The sequence below is a fragment of the Triturus cristatus genome, chromosome 2_2, assembly GCF_964204655.1.
Source record: "Triturus cristatus chromosome 2_2, aTriCri1.1, whole genome shotgun sequence".
Classification (NCBI taxonomy): Eukaryota; Metazoa; Chordata; class Amphibia; order Caudata; family Salamandridae; genus Triturus; species Triturus cristatus.
Genome location: NC_140582.1, coordinates 598276003 through 598293624, shown reverse-complemented (window position 1 = coordinate 598293624; position 17622 = coordinate 598276003).

The following is a 17622-nucleotide window of genomic DNA, read 5'->3' as shown; positions in this document are numbered from 1 at the left end:
CTGGGAACTCACAATGGCCATCGAGAAGTCAGGAAATCTACTTCTGGGGCTGCAGGGACTTCGGACTCCAGCGGGAGCGGGAAAGTTTGCGACCGTTGATTAGAGTTTTTGGTGCCTGCCAAGCAGGGGAGTCACTCCTTGACTCCAAGGGAGATTCTTCTGTCTTCCATAGGTAGTGGAATGTCAAAGGGCCAGGATTCTTCTTTGTACAGCATCGTCCAGGGTTATCTAATTTGCAATGGCAAGGTTTCCTATCTTATACTGAAGATAGGGGAGGGACTAGCTCTAGGACCACTCCTCTGGGAGGGTCAGGGTAGGGGGTGGTTACACCCACTTCCCTTTGTCCAGTTTCGTGCCAGAGCAGGGACAGGTAGCCCCCGAACCGGTTTGAGCTGGCATATGCACAGAGGAGCCTACTGCTCCCCCAGTACTTCAAAGCACTCTAGAAGTGCACCCACCCAGCCCCAATACACTAAATCCTGTCTGGAAGGTGGTGACACCTCCCCGTGACAGGATGCCTATTGTTGGGCCTCCTGCACTGCGAGTTTTAGTCAGCAGCAGGAGGGCAGCCCAGTGTCTGTGCTGGTGGCATCCATTGTGTGATGCCAGGGCTCTTTCAGATTTCTACCGTGTTACCACAGTAGGTACATGTCGTCCCCTCTAAAAGGGTGGGATCATGCTCCCACATCATGGACTGATGTGGGGGTATGATTCCAAGTTGTTTGACACCAAACACAACATGTTTTGATGCTGTCATTCCAAAGTTAGCATATATAATGCACTTAAGAGTATATGGTTTAACCACATCCACAAACAGCTACAGGGAATAGACCCTGCCAGCTGCAGAAGGGTCCTGCTCTTGCAGAGGCACCCCCTCACATTGTAAACCAAGCACCCTGCCCTCAGGATTGATTGGACCTGCCATAGAGGTGGCTGATAGGTTTATATGTGTGTGTATGGTGAGATATAGGAACCTATACCTCTGTGAGGAGTGCTAACACTACCTCACCCAGGCTGCAGTAGCAGGTCTGTGGTGTCAGATTGATTCTGATTCCCAGGGGTGGCATCATACATGCTTCGGCCCCTGGTAGGCCTGTGAAGTGCCTATGCCCTAGGTACCTAAGGTACCATATACTAGGGGCTCAAAAGGTACCACAGTATCCAATCACTAGTGCATCTAATATGCACACCAAGTCATTTAGAGAGAACAGAGAGACTGGGTCCCTGATTAGCAGGGACCGAGCCAGACTATAGCCAGAAACCAGTGTATACATCAGAAAAAAAGTGGGAGCAACAAAAGTGCAGATCCTACTCTCCTACACCCCTCCCCCCCAACGCAGGGACACTAAACTAACCTTGTCCAGTTGAGTCTTTGTGTTCTAAGTGGAAATACCTTGAGAGTCAATCTGCATTGGAATGTTGGGTCCCAGGTCTATGTTCCACTGTATAGCCCATCTCCTGTAGGGAAATGGACCACCTAAGCAGTTTAGGATTTGCACCTTTCATCTGTTTGAGCCATAGGAGGGGCTTGTGGTCAGTCTGAACTATGAAGTGAGTGCCAAACAAGTATGGCCTCAGCTTCTTCAGGGCCCACACCACAGCAAAGGCCTCCCTCTCTATAGCTGACTAAAGTTTCTCTCTAGGGGTCAGCCTTCTGCTTATGAAAGCTACTGGCTGGTCTTGACCTTCATCATTCAGTTGAGACAGTACAGCTCCCACACCCAGCTCAGAAGCATCTGTTTGGACAATGAACTCTTTGGTGTAGTCTGGACTCTGCAAGATGGGGGCAGTGCACATTGCCTGCTTTAGGTCATCAAATGCCTTTTGACAGCTAGCTGTCCACTGAACCTTTTTTGGCTTTTTCTTAGAGTTTATATCATTTAAGGGGGTCACTATAGATCCATATACCTTAACAAACCTCCTATAGTACCCAGTCAGGCATAAAAAGGCTCTAACCTGTGTCTGGGTTGTTAGAGCTACCCATTCTATTATGGTCTGGATTTTGCTCTGCAATGGTTGAACCTGACCTCCACCTACAAAGTGGCCCAAATACACAACCTGACTCTGCCCTATCTGGCACTTAGTGGCCTTGATACTGAGGCCTGCTTTTTGCAGGGCCTCCAAAATATTTCTGAGGTGGACCAGGTGATCCTGCCAGGTGGAACTAAAGACAGCAACATCATCTAGATAAGCTGAGCAATAAGTTTCCATACCAGTCATAACTTTATTCACCAACCTCTGAAAAGTGGCCGATGCATTCTTCAAACCAAAGGGCATCGCCACAAAGTGATAGTGCCCACCAGGGGTTAAAAATGCTGTTTTGGCCTTTGCATCATCAGCTAACTTGATTTGCCAGTAGCCAGCTGTTAGGTCAAATGTACTATGATACTTGTCTGAGGCCAAACTATCTATCAGTTCCTCTGCCCTGGGGATTGGATAGGCATCAATCCTGGTGACTGCATTGAGGCCTCTGTAGTCAACACAAAACCTCTTTTCTTTCTTACCACCCTGGGTATGAGGTTTAGGCAAAAGGACTACTGGACTAGCCCAAGGGCTATCTGAAGGCTCAATAACACCTAGTTCCAACATTTTCTGGACTTCAGTCCTGATATAGTCCCTGACATGGTGAGGTTGCCTGTAGATTTTACTCTTTACAGGCAGACTGTCTCCAGTGTCCACCTCATGGGTGCACCAGGAAGTCTGACTTGGGGTCAGGCTAAACATATGTCTGAACTGTTGCAGAACTTGTCTGCATCCAGTTTGCTGATGATCAGTGAGGCTGCTTGCCAAAGCAACACCATCAACTGACCCATCATCAGGGTTCTGTGAGAGCAGGTCAGGGAGAGGGTCACTCTCCTCCTCCTGGTCCTCATCAGTTGCCATGAGCAAGCCCATGTTAACCCTGTCCACATATGGCTTTAATCTGTTGACATGGAGCACCCTAAGGGGGCTCCTGGGAGTTCCAAGTTCCACCAAGTAGGTGACTTTTCCCTTTTTCTCAACAATTGTATGGGGCCGCTCCATTTGTCCTGGAGAGCTGTTGGGGCCACAGGCTCCAACACCCACACTTTTTGTCCTGGCTGATAAACAGTCAGGACAGCATTTTGGTCATGTCAAGCTTTTTGTAATTCTTGGCTAGCCTCAAGGTTTTTAGATGCCTTCTTCATGTACTCTGCCATCCGGGAGCGGAGACCAAGTACATAGTCCATCACATCCTGTTTGGGAGGTTTGAGAGGTAACTCCCAGCCCTCCTTCACCAAACATAATTTGCCTCTGACAGGGTGCCCAAACAGAAGTTCAAAAGGGCTGTTGCCAACCCCCTTCTGTGGAACCTCCCTGTATACAAACAGAAGGCAGGGAAGTAAAAGGTCCCATTTTCGCCTAAGCTTTTCCTGGGAGGCCTTTAATCATTCCCTTTAGGGTTTTGTTGAACCTTTCAACTAACCCATTGCATTGTGGGTGAAAGGGAGTAGTGAATTTGTAGTTGACATCACACTCCTTCCACATTGCTTTTAGATGCCCTGACATGAAGTGTGTACCTCTGTCGGATATAACCTCCTTAGGGAAACCCACTGTGGAGAAAACTCCAATGAGGGCTCTTGCCACCACAGGGGCTGTGGTGGTCCTGAGGGGAATTGCTTCTGGGTACCTGTTGGCATTATCCACTACCACCACGATAAACATGTGCCCAGATGCTGATGGAGGGTCAAGGGGACCAACAATGTCAATTCCTACCCTTTCAAAGGGAACCCCCACCACAGGTAGTGGTATCAGGGGGGCTTTTTTTGTGCCACCTGACTTGTCACTGGCTTGGCAAGTGTCACAGGAGCGACAAAACTCCTTGGTGTCCTCTGACATGTGTGGCCAATGAAAATGAGGGACAAGTCTGTCCCAGGTCTTGTTTTGGCCCAAGTGTCCTGCCAATGGGATATCATGTGCTAGGGTTAAGAGGAACCTCCTAAACTTCTGAGGTATTACCAACCTCCTGGTGGCTCCAGGGTAGGATCTCTAGCCTCAGAATATAGGAGTCCCTCATCCCAATAAACTTTATCGGACCCACTAGCACTCCCAGCAGCCTCAGCAGCAGCTTGCTGTTTCCGGGGGGGGGATTCAAGAGAGGGGCAGCACTGTTGCTCCTTACTCAGATCTTCCCTGGAAGGTCCCCCTGCCCCCAAGAACTCAACCTGACCAGGCTCAAGTTCCTCTGGGGCAGTTCCTTCTTCAGGCTCTGCTTCTCCTTCCTCAGGAAGGGAATCTGCGATCTGAGACAGAGGAGAAGGCACAGCCTTAACCCTACTGCTCCTCTTCTTGGGTAGCATCTGGTCCATAGTTTGAGGATCCAGAGCTGGTTCAGCTTTATGCATTTTTGCCTGTGACCTGGTCACAGCATATACCTCTGCAGGTATGCCCAACATCTCAGCATTAGTCCATAACTCCACTTCAGACCAGGCTGAAGTCTCCAGAGCATTGCCCAATAGACATTCAACAAGGAGGTCTGCACTGACTACTACCTTTTTGAGGCCAGTTACCCCTCCCCAGGAGAAGTTCACAACTGCCAGACTATGGTTGGTCCTGACATTGCTTGCATTGGTGACCTGGTACATTTCACCCAGGATGATCTGTGCAGGGTCCACTAGATCCTCTGCCACCATGGTGACACTAGCACCTATGTCCCTGAATGCCAAAGCCTGTTTGCCATTTATTATAGGCTGCTGTTTGTACTTGCCCAGATTACTGGGGCTCACTAGGAAGGACATATCAAGGTCTCCCTCACAGACTAGCAATGCCTCGGTTGGTACTCTGACTAAGCCAGAGTCCACATCAAAACCCAGGGTCAACCCTACTACACCGATGACTGCACTAGGGGGAACAGTTGCCTTAGGGGCAGGAGTGGTGGTGGTTTGGTCTTTGGACTTGGTACAATCAGAATTCCAGTGCCCTTTCTGTTTACAGAATTTGCACCAGGGCTTCTTTTGGCCTTTTCCCTTTGTAGACTGTGAATCCCCACCAGATGCAGATGTTTGGGGCCCTTGTGAAGACTTTTGGTCTTTTGCCTTATCCCCACCTTTATCTGAGCCTTTAGGATCCTGCTTCTTAGTGTCACCCCCTTGGTTCTGGGTTTTCTGCCTCAACCTGGTTCTGACTCATTTGCTTGCCTTCTTTCCCAATTCTTGGGGAGAGGTCAGATCCGAGTCCACCAAGAACTGATGCAACAACTGGTTTTGGCAATTATTAAGGATCTGTTCTCTTATGTTAAGATTATACAATCCCTTAAAATCAGTAACTCGACTACCAACCAGCCAACCTTCCAGAGCCTTGTTTGCACAATCAACAAAGTCAGTCCAATCCTGAGTCTGTGCTTTCTGGGTATCTCTGAACTTCAACCTGTACTGTTCAGTGGTTAAGCCAAACCCATCTATTAATGCACTCTTCAGGGCGTCATAGTCATTAGCATTCTCTTCTCTAACAGTGAGGAGATTGTCTCTACCTTTATCAGAAAAGGAGAGCCACAAGATTGCTGCCCACTGTTTCTGGGGACCTGTTGAACTTTACAGGCCCTCTCCATAGCAGTTATCCATTTGTGGATATCTTCCCCTCTGGTAGGGAGGAACAACCTTGGACAGGTTCCTATGGTCTGGAATGTAATCTCTGCCTCTAGGGACACTGTTGCTGCCACCAGGGGTTTCTAACCCCTCTTTTCTAGAAGCTCTCTGGAGCTCAAAGGCTTCTCTATCTAAGGCCAATTGCTTGGTTCTGAGGGCAAGCCTAGCTTCCTCATACTGGAGCATCTTGTACCTTCTTTCAGAGGAGTTCTCTCTATGAAAGTATGAGTTCCTCAGATGGACAGAATCTTTGTCAGAGTGATATGAGTGGTTGATTCCCTTGAAGGGGACCTAGGCCTCTCTTCCACTCTGTCAACTCTCTTAGGGAGAATTCCTCTGTCCTGTTCAGACCTTTCTGGGTCTGGCCCTTCAATCACAGACTCCAGGTCATCTTGATTTTCATCATCTGACCCAGAGACTATGGCTGACCCACCCCCTGATCCAGATCCACCAGCTCCTAGAGCCAGCCTAAAATCATCTGCTATAAGTAGATTGATCAGGTGTTGTGTGGAGGGACTCTGTCCTAATCCCAGGTGTCTTGCAACACACATTGCCTACAAGTTAAAGAAGGTCATGTCCTTATACTGGGGTTGGGTGGACCCACTGGCTCCATCCCTTGAGGACATTCTAGTGTTATGCAGTGTTGCACTACCTACACTAGTTTGTGGCCTACTGATCCTAGCTTGAGCTGTAGCAAGGTTGTGCTATCCCTTCACAAACAACTCTAAGTTCAGAAGAACTTATTGATACTAAGCTTGACTTTTATATGTACCTTGAGTACCTTTAGTGGTTTTCAGTTAGTAATTCAAATAGAGATTTTCTGGCAAGCTGGAATCCCACACGTTGCCCACCAATGTGGGAAGTTGTTCTGGCATATGCTGGTCACTAGTTATAGTGGCCACCTTGCACCAGTCCAATTCGACTCTTATGGTAGATAAGTTTAAGACAACCTTTTAAAGAAAGCTATCCTAGTGGTAGTTGTGGAGAGCAGCCTTCAGGCTAAGTCTCAGAGGAATGTAAAGCAGCTTGTTTTACCTTATAATCTCTTGAATTACCAAATGAAAGGACACCACACAGGTATATATATCAAATATATATGTATTTATTTCTAGACACACTCTACTAATCTCTTTATGCGATTAGAAGCCAGGAACACATTCAAATATCAACGTTTCACAATAAGTTAAGCACAAATATGGCTGGGGCCCTAGGGGCGTACCAGACAATATACTAAAAAAGAGGTTTAGGAAAGTCGACTTGCAGAATGACAATGCCTGGGGCTTGTAGAATCCCTGGGGCTTCACTAATGCAGTAAAAGCAGGTAAGTAACAGACCCACGGGAGATGCATGCAGTGTGAGAACACAGCCGCGGGTTCCCTATTGATGACAATGGAGCAAGTCGCGGTTTGAATTTTAAAGTTTTAGGGTACTTCGAGGAAGTCTACAAGCAAGCCCCTTACAAGGTAAGTAATTCGAGGGCCAACACACACTTGGGCACCGGAGTGCACGAGTTACCTCACCCAGGAAAGCCGGGTGCATAGGTGTCTTTTGGTGTCGGGTCGCGTCGCTGTTTTCTATGGAGACCAAAGAAGATTTGCTGCTTGCAAAGACTGAAGAAGTGTCCAGTGGAATACAAGGATGGATTCAAGATGCAGATGACCTGCAAATTGAAGGGACAGTGTTCACAGTCACTTGCCAGTGACCCAGGGCCAGGAAGATGGATGCCCTCGGAAGTCGGGTGATTTCAGGTGATCAAGGGTGTTTTGACTCTTCGCTTACGAGGTCCAGGATAGATCGACGATGACTATCAGCTGGATTCAGAGTGACTCACAACGTCTGCAGCTGACTGCCATGTCGGCAACCAGATTGGAGCCAACAAACCTTGGCAATAGCAAGTCTCATGGAAAGTGAATTTAGTCAATGGGTCAGACCTGCAAGGTCTGAGAGACTCACCCAGCAAGGGTGAGTGAGGGTAGGTCTGGAGCAACCAGGGGAGTCCTTTGAGTTGATAAGAAAGTCTTCGGGGAACCCACAAGCCAACGGGCAAGGGATCACAAATACGCCTCTTGCGGAAATGCTTCACAGGAGCCCACGGTCACTCGGGACGGGGTAGGCCTCTGATTTTCACTGCAAAACCTGCTGGAGGCTTGGGCCATAAATGGACCAATGCACAAGTTCGTAGAATGTCGTGAAGGGGTTGCACTTGACGATAGTGCAAGGAACCCAGATATTGCTGTTCCTTCTCACTCGTGGGGTCCACTCACCTCAGCTCTGTTGGGGACTCACAATGGATGTTGAGAAGTCAGGAAATCCACTTCCAGGGCTGCACGGACTTCGGACTCTGGCGGGAGCGGGAAAGTTTGCGAATGTTGATTAGTTTTTGGTGCCTGCCAAACAGGGGAGTCACTCCTTGACTCCAAGGGAGATTCTTCTGTCTTCCAAAGGTAGTGGAACGTCGAAGGGCCAGGATTCTTCTTTGTAGAGCGTCATTCAGGGTTATCTACTTTGCAATGGCAAGGTTTCCTATCTTATACTGAAGATATGGGAGGGACTAGCTCTAGGACCACTCCTCTAGGAGGGTCAGGGTAGGGGGTGCTTACACCCACTTCCCTTTGTCCAGTTTTGCGCCAGAGCAGGGACAGGTAGCCCCTGAACCGGTTTGAGCTGGCATATGCACAGAGGAGCCTACTGCTCCCTCAGTGCAGAACTTCAAAGTACTCTAGAAGTGCACCCACCCAGCCCCAATACACTAAATCCTGTCTGGAAGGTGGTGACACCTCCCTGTGACAGGATGCCTATTGTTGGGCCTCCTTCACTGCAAGTTTCAGTCAGCAGCAGGAGGGCAGCCCAGTGTCTGTGCTGGTGGCATCCATTTTGTGATGCCAGGGCTCTTTCAGATTTCTACCATGTTACCACAGTAGGTACATGTCGTCCCCTCTAGAAGGGTGGGATCATGCTCCCACATCATGGACTGATGTGGGAGTATGATTCCAAGTTGTTTGACACCAAACACGACATGTTTTGATGCAGTCATTCCAAAGTTAGGAATTATAATGCACTTAAGAGTATATGGTTTAACCGCATTCACAAACAGCCACAGGGAATAGATCCTGCCAGCTGCAGAGGGGTCCTGCTCATGCAGAGGCACCCCCTCACATTGTAAACCAAGCACCCTGCCCTCAGGATTGATAGGGCCTGCCATAGGGGTGGCTGCTAACACTACCTCACCCAGGCTGCAGTAGCAGGCCTGTGGTGTCAGATTGAGTCTGCTTCCCAGGGGTGGCATAATACATGCTTCAGCCCCTGGTAGGCCTGTGAAGTGCCTATGCCCTAGGTACCTAAGGTACCATATACTAGGGGCTCACAAGGTACCACAGTATCCATTCACTAGTGCATCTAATGTGCACACCAATTCGTTTAGAGAGAACAGAGAGACTGGGGCCCTGATTAGCAGGGACCCAGCCAGACTATAGCCAGAAACCAGTGTATACATCAGAAAAAAAGTGGGGGCAACATAAGTGCAGATCCTACTCTCCTACAGTTGTATTCTGTTTTGATTCTGTTATTGTGTTGTATTCTATTTTATTATGTTTTTTTCTCCCCCTTTATTCCTCTTGTATTGTACTGTGCCCTTCTGTTATTTCCGCCCGCTCTAACCTCCCATTTTTCCCGCTGCTGCGTCTCCTGCAGCCCCACCCCCTGCTCTCCCATTTACCGCCTTACTCCCGCCTCCCAGCTGCTCCTCCCTCCCACCTCCCCTTATATGGCGGCCGCTGTTGAGCCTAAGGCAAGCCCGTCTGTGCCTGTCCATGCCGGGACCGAGCCCAGCGCCAGACCCCTTGGCCCCCATGAACGCCACAACACCTGATGCCATTATGACGCCAACACCCTCCATGCACTCATCACCGTACGACCGCACACCTGCTTCCTGGCCTCCTCGAAGCACACCAAAGGACCCTTCTCCTGCTGGAGCTGCAGCTTCACCAGCCTCCGAGCCGCCAAACCGCCCACCGTGACAGGACGCAAAAACCTCAGATGCATACTACTGAACACCCGCTCCGCACGCAAACACACTGTCGAACTCTGTGACCTGCTCGACACATCATCCCCAGACGTCACCTTCTTACAGAGACCTGGATGAATGCCTCCTCGGCACCCGACATTGCCATGGCCATCCTGGACGGTTACAAGATCACCCGCAGGGACCGCCCCAATGGAGTCGGAGGTGGAATCACCATCATCCACAAGAACACCCTCAGGGTCTCGACCAGCACCGACAACACCCTCAGCACTGCCGAACACCTGCACTTCCATATCCACACTGATCCCAACACCACCCCCAGAGGAACTCTCGTCTACAGACCCCCTCGACCCTGGCCTCAGTTCAGCGACTCCATCGCCGACTTCATCAGCATGCTTGCCCTCGCCTCCACGGACTGCATCCTCCTCGGAGACCTGGGGCCCGATTCACGGAATTAACTTAAGACTAAATCCTAAACTTACTACTTTGTGGTATTCACAGAATGCACTTACTACTTTTGGTATTCACAGACTGCACTTACTACTTTTGGTATTCACAGAATGGATTTACGACTACTAACTTTACGTCCGCACTCGGGCCGGAAATTCCGGTCCGGAGGCGGAGCTTACGTCCGGGAGGCGGGGCTTCCGGGCCGGAGGCAGAGCTTCCGGGCCAGAGGCGGATCTTCCGGCCCGAAGGTGGAGATTTCGGCCATGGCTAAATCTCCGCCACCGGCCGGAATCCCCGCCTCCGGGCCGGAAGCTCCGCCTCCGGGCTGGAATTTCCGTCCCAAGTGCGGACGTAAAGTTAGTAGTCGTAAATCCATTCTGTGAATACCAAAAGTAGTAAGTGCAGTCTGTGAATACCAAAAGTAGTAAGTGCATTCTGTGAATACCACAAAGTAGTAAGTTTAGGATTTAGTCTTAAGTTAATTCTGTGAATCGGGCCTCTGAACTTCCACCTCGAGAACAACAACAACACCAACTCCACCACCCTGATTGACAACTTCACCAATCTCGGACTCAGAGAGCTCATCACAACGCCCACCCACTCTGCCGGCCACACGCTTGATCCCATATTCTCCGCAAGCGCCCACATCACCTTCAGCCACACCGCTGAACTCCACTGGACCGACCATTGCTGCATCCACTTCACCTTCCGGAAACCCACCATGCACCACCGCACACAATAGATCCCCCGCCGCAGCTGGAGCAAAATCACCGAAGACCAGCTAAACACCACCCTCGCCCGAAGCCCACCCGTCGACTCCACCGACGTCAATACCGCCACCCGCAACCTCAGACGTTGGATCGACAACTGCGCCAACACTCTCGCCCCGATCAATAAACCCTCCAACAGACACACTAACAAGAAAGCCAGCTGGTTCACCACAGACCTCCAGGCCTCCAAGTAAACCTGCCGTACAATAGAGAAGAAATGGCACCGCGAACAGACACCAGACAGCTACGCAGCCCACAAGAACGCCATCCGCAGACACCATCACCTCATCAGATCCACCAAAAGGGCCTCCTTCAAGGACCGACTCAACAACAACGCACACAACAGCAAAGAGCTCTTCAACATCGTGAAGGAACTCTCTAACCCCAGCTCCATCACCAACGACATTCCACCATCACAAGACCTGCGCGACTTCTTCGCCACCTTCTTCCATCACAAGATCGCAGACATTCACGACAGCTTCAACAACCTGACACCTCAGACTCCACGGCCACCACCCACATCGATCCCCTGCTCACCTGGACCAACATAAACGACAACGACACCATCAGAATCATGAACACCATCCACTCCGGCTCTCCGTCAGATCCATGCCCACACCACATCTTCAACAAGGCTAGCGCCACCATCGCACCCCATTCATCTCCACAAGGCCATCAACATCTCCTTCGACACCGCGACCTTACCGGAGAGCTGGAAGCATGCCGAGATCAATGCGTTAGTGAAGAAACCCAAGGCGGATCCTAAGGGACCTCGAGAACTTCCAGCCCATCTCCCTGCTCCCGTTCCTGGCAAAGGTCATCAAGAAGACCGTCAACAGACAGCTGACCCGCTACCTCGATGAGAACACCATCCTGGACCCGTCCCAGTCCAGGTTCTGCAGCAACCAGAGTACCGAGACTGCCATCATCGCCGCCACCGATGACATCAGGGCCCTGCTGGACAATGGGGAAACAGCGGCACTCATCCTCCTGCACCTATCAGCCGCCTTCGACACTGTCTGCCACCGCACCCTACACACACGCCTCCACAATGCAGGGATCCAAGACAAGGCTCTGGAATGGAGCAACTCCTTCCTCTCCGGCAGAACCTAGATCGTCCGCCTCCCTCCTTTCCGTTCCGAAGCTTCCAAGATCATCTGCGGCGTACCCCAAGGATCATCCCTCAGCCTGACACTGTTCAACGTCTACATGGCTCCGCTCGCCCACGTCGCCCGACTGCACAACCTCAACATCATCTCCTATGCCGACAACACCCAGCTGATGCTCTCCCTCACCAAGGACCCCCTCACCACCAAAACCAACTTCCAGGAAGGAATGAATGCTGCCGCCGAGTGGATGAAGAACAGCTGTCTGAAGCTGAACTCGGACAAGACAGAGGTCCTCATCCTCGGCTCCACCCCCTCAGCCTGGGACGACTCCTGGTGGCCGTCCGCACTGGGAGCAGCACCAACACCCACCGACCTCACACGCAACCTGGGGTTTATCCTCGACTCAACACTCTTCATGACCAAGCAAGTCAACCCCATCTCGTCCTCCTCCTTCAACACCCTCCGCATGCTCTGCAAGATCTACAGGTGGATCCCCACCTAAACAAGAAGAACAGTCACCCAGGCCCTCGTCAGCAGCAGGCTGGACTACGGAAACGCCCTCTACGCAGGATCCTCGGCCAAACTCCTGAAACGACTACAGCGCATACAGAACGCCTCTGCTCGCCTGATCCTTGACATCCCATGCCACAGCCACATCACACCACACCTGAGAGACCTGCACTGGCTTCCTGTCAACAAGAGGATCACCTTCAAGCTCCTCACCCACGCACACAAGGTGCTCCACAACACTGGACCGGCATAGCTCAATAGACGACTCACCTTCTACACCCCGAACAGACAGCTCCGCTCCGCTGACCTTGCCCTCGCCACCATCCCCCGCATCCGAAGAGTGACCACCGGTGGCAGATCGTTCTCCCACCTCGCCGCCAAGACCTGGAACACCATCCCCATCCTTCTACGGCAGACCCAGGACCTACTAACCTTCAGAAGGCTTCTCAAGACCTGGCTATTCGAGCAGTAGCACCACCCCTCCCCCCAGCACCTTGAGACCCTCACGGGTGAGTAGTGCGCTTTACAAATGGATTGATTGATTGATTGATTGATTGAAGTTATTCTTGCAAAGTCTATTTTCAAATTCATTAAGTTTCCGTTGCATATCAGCTGATTGAGTTTCCAGCATTGTGGTTGTTTCCTTCTGAACCAAGCGCTCACTTTCCATTTTGCCAATTCTGTTTTCCACTTCTACAAGTCTCTCAACAATTTCTGTGCATGACTTTGCAACTCTGCCAATAGCGTTCTGAATTTTCAGGCATGCAGATTGTGTTTTCCAGCTCTCTGCCCATGTCTCATCCCGATGTAGTATGAGATTCTGATAAATTAAGTTCAATTGTATTTTCTCAGAGTTCACATTCATGATAGCCCCCCCCCTTCTGAAATAGACTCATCCAAGCTAGGCGTGTCAGAGTAATCCAACAGCAGTTCCTTTTATTTTATTTCATCTTGCTGTGCTCTGGTCTTTTTTGCTTTATTGACCAAGCCCTCTATTACCATGCCTGTTCCATCTGGTTGAGGTGCTTGGTTTTCATCCAAGCTGCTCATACCACTTAATATGCTATCCATCGAGTTCTCCCATGTGTGGTGCCCGGTTGAGTCTGATTCTTCTTCCCCAGAGAGACTCGAGTGATCAGACAGTATAAAGAATTTGCCACCAGTCTCCTTCTGCCTGCTCGATCATTACTGAGCATTGTTCTTCCCTTTGTACTGTCCTAATAGAGCCGTCATTTTTGTTAATCTGCTGTATAACCTTAGAGGCGCTAGGCCCTGCTAATCCCTGTTTTTGGCCAGCTGTGCCTACTTCACACCCCTCTTTAATCTTGGCAATGTGGGGGGTCTCTATTGTTATATTTATGTCAATATCAATGTCTACCAATTTATCAGAAATATCCTCTGCACAACCCATGTCAGCTCCCCCAGTCATTATCATAGATTTGGTACTCACGTCTTGTGCGTCATTTCCAGAGAGTTCTTCAGAGGTTCTAGGTAGGGGGTTGACTGTGGCATCCATGCTTGGGAGGGATTTAAATGTTTTTTGCCATTGCTCCCTCTGGCTTCGATGTCACAGCTATTTGCCTGTCCCGGGTTTCCAGGTCCAGTTGACTCTGCCCCATTATCCCCTTATTTTTTTGATACATTTTGACTCTGTAAGCCGGTCTCTTATCGAGGTGCTCGTCCAGTACCTCAGCATCCAAGAATTTCACAGACTTTGGTGGCATCTCCACTGTCCTGCGTCTCAGAGGGGGGCATCCTGTCTTCAAGGAAGCCCAGCACGCTGCACTGAGAACCAGCAGACAGGCAGCATGTTCGAGTGGCATTGAGCACATCGACCGAGAAAGCAATGGTTTAGAGAACAACAGCCAGCCTCCCGGTATGCTCTGGCTCCGTTTCAGGTCAGGAGCAGTCAACCAAGAGGGGCCCAGATCCAGAGGAGCGCTGATCGACCGTGAACACGAGCCCGCCATCACCTCTCCACATAAACGGGGCCTGTTTATTTCCTATCTGCATAAGTTATTTTTCTTATTTCTAGGCTTAACACATTGTGATATCCTAGGCATTGAGTTTTTGGGCAGAAAAGAACTTGAAAATGGACCTTCAACCTTCGTTTTCTTTCGTCTTTCAGTCAGACGATACTCTAAATGTAAGGCTTCTCAATGGATCCATTCAAGATCAATGGATGAGATATGTGAACAAATTCACCCTTTATGTCATCTAGTAATCCTCAGTGATTAAAGTTTGTTGTGCCCGCTTTGTCTCAGCTGCTAGCTGTCTAACCTTGGTGACATATGTTATTACATCTTGGGTTCACTGTTAAATATCACAAAAGCCTCCTTAGAGAATTTACTAAATTAGGTCTTCCAAACATACCACAAAATATTTTTGAGGAAGAAGTTTAATTATCCTGGCAGGCATCTGAGGCGATCACTGGAGAAGTGGTCCAGTATAAGGTTGCCCTACAAAGGCAACTTATTAGGTAACCAAGATCAGACCTATGCAATAAAAACTGAGGGGCATATTATCAAGCCAGGCGATAAAATTATCGCCGCTTTAGCGGCAGAAAACTGCCGCTAAAATGGCGATAATGGGCTTAATAATATGCTCTATGGAATTCCAATTGAAACCCATGTTAGATGTGAAGGACATCTAACATGGGCTTCAATTGGAATTCCTTAGAGCATATTATCAAGCCCATTATCGCCGTTTTAGCGGCTGTTTTCTGCTGCTAAAGCGGCGATAATTTTATCGCCTGGCTTGTTAATATGCCCCCTAGTTGGGTAAAAGGCAAAAATAGATTGTTAGGTCTTTTAGTAACTCCTTTATTTTATCAGTATCAACGTAATAAAAAACAGTTCCTGAAGGTATAGCAGGCAAATCCTTATTGTTCTGAGACACTAAGGCTTATTTAAGAGCTCTGATCTCATTTCTTAATGGTATAAGTTCAGTATCTTCTTGCTGAATAGTATGATGCAGAGCCAGAATAGGGTCCTTGATAGCTGGGTTGGACAAAGGGTGTAGGTATTGCAATCTGTCAAATTAGCGAAATGTGAAGGCTCAGGTCAGTTCCTTATACTGGAAAATTTTGACTGAAAGAAAGGAATAATCTGTTTCAGTAGCAACAAATCTTGGTGATCATTGGAAACACCACCTAAAGAAAGTGCCCCCAAAACCATCGTCAGGAGAAAAAAATCACTTGACATAAAAATAAAGTAATGGCTGGAATACAGCAAGGAGATGCTGACTGGATATGTTAGAACCTTCTCATGGATGATGAAGACTAGACCACATAGCAGTAAGAAAGGTCATTAGATAGCTAAGACTGAACCAACAAACTTGGAGCACGTCTAGGGAAGAGGAAAGCACCAAGAATACATTTCTGGAAAAAAGTCAGAGGGAAGAAAGATATAGGAACCAATAACCCACCAGACCCTCAACATCTTTTCAACATATCTTACCCAGGCCTTAAATGGCCTTTTTCAAGGTGCCGAGGAAGAAAGTAGGCAGTGACCAGGAAAGGTAATCAGACATCAATAAATGGGTAAATGAATGCCCATCCAGGTATTAGTTTCCAACTAGAGATGAGAAGGCTGGCCCAGACTGTTCCCCAGGCACAATACGAATCCTAGCCACTTGCTGAACCTGATGTGCTAAATGTGCTTGGCCTTGCATGCATGACACCACCTAACTAGGCTCTCTTAGGCAGTGATAGAACTCAGGCCTACACAGAAGCTCAAATGCCAGTCCTCCTGACCTCACCCAGCCGTAAAATCACAAATGTAGCACCCAACTTGCAGGTGAGAAGCCCGCAGCCCGATCCATTGCTGCACACCAGTAGGGAATGTGGTCTTTATAACAGGGCTATGATGGAATATGATTTAAAACACTGCTGCTTAGATTAGATAAACATGAAGGGCATACATTTTGTACATTGAACTGTGATCCAAGTAGAATACATAGATTTTTGGGTTACATTCATCTTTTCTATGCAATGATAAGTGGATTTTATTAGCAGTTATCTGTCCTGCTTATACCTGTGTTGTCAACTAATGTTTGGGCATCCGAACTAAAAGATTTCAAGGCACTAGACTTTGTTTTGCTCTGCTAGTCTAAAAGACTGCTGTGTCTGAAATATGTGTGATGACCTCGCACTGTGTGGGGAGACCTGAAGAGATTGTTAAATAAGATTATCAATGTATTCATCATGTAGTGCAGGCTAGCGAGTCACCTTGCCTTCTTCGAAGATGCCTCTCTTGCAAAATCATTTCCCAAACCAAGTTTTGGCAATATAAGAGGGCATCCTAGCAAGATAGAGCTCATAAACAATAGCAAGGTGTAGCGTCTTTGGACATAATGCCTTTTTAAAATGTATTGACAATATGAGGCTTCTCTGACTATGTCAGCTAGCATGCATTTGTTAATGAAAACATGCATTTAAAATATCAAACTAAAACACTTGACTTCTCAATGCAAACATGGCTTCTGGTTCTTTGTTAATGTTAAAAACACTACTGCAGTACTGTGAGACTCTTGGTAGTGCGGAATACCGGCAGTGGAGTAACACCCGCCCACACTGCCAAAAGTCATAATAGGGCCCTTAGTGTGGGATGAACAGGAGGAGTGATCCCTGTCAGAGAGAACCACAAAAAGTCATTAAATTAACCTGTGCTTAACCCTCTGGTAACTTGGTACAAATGCAGTCAGGCATAATTTAGAGGCAATGTCTATTTATGCAGTACTTAACAGTAATAATGTGGAAACACAACACAAGAAAAGTCCCACACCAATTTAGAAAAACAGAACACAATCTAATACATTATTTGATATCAAAAGGATAAAAATTAGATCAGTAGAACCAGAGTTATGAATTTATGCAGTTTTTGTAAAAACAAATGGCTAAGTGATCAAAGTGCCAATTGTTGACAAGACAGGGGCAAAGTCAGAAATTATGGCCAACCGCGATGGAGTGCAGTTTGAATATACGAGGTTGATTAGGCTCAGTCGCCACTTGCCTTTGGATTTAGCAGAACTTTACAGAAAAATGTATAAGAAGGTAAAGTTCAGTGGTTCAAGGCAGCCTGCCTTGTCGGAGGAGGAAGCGTCATTGTCAGGGAGTCACTGGATGAAGTCATGGTGACGTTTCTGCATTCAGACTTAAT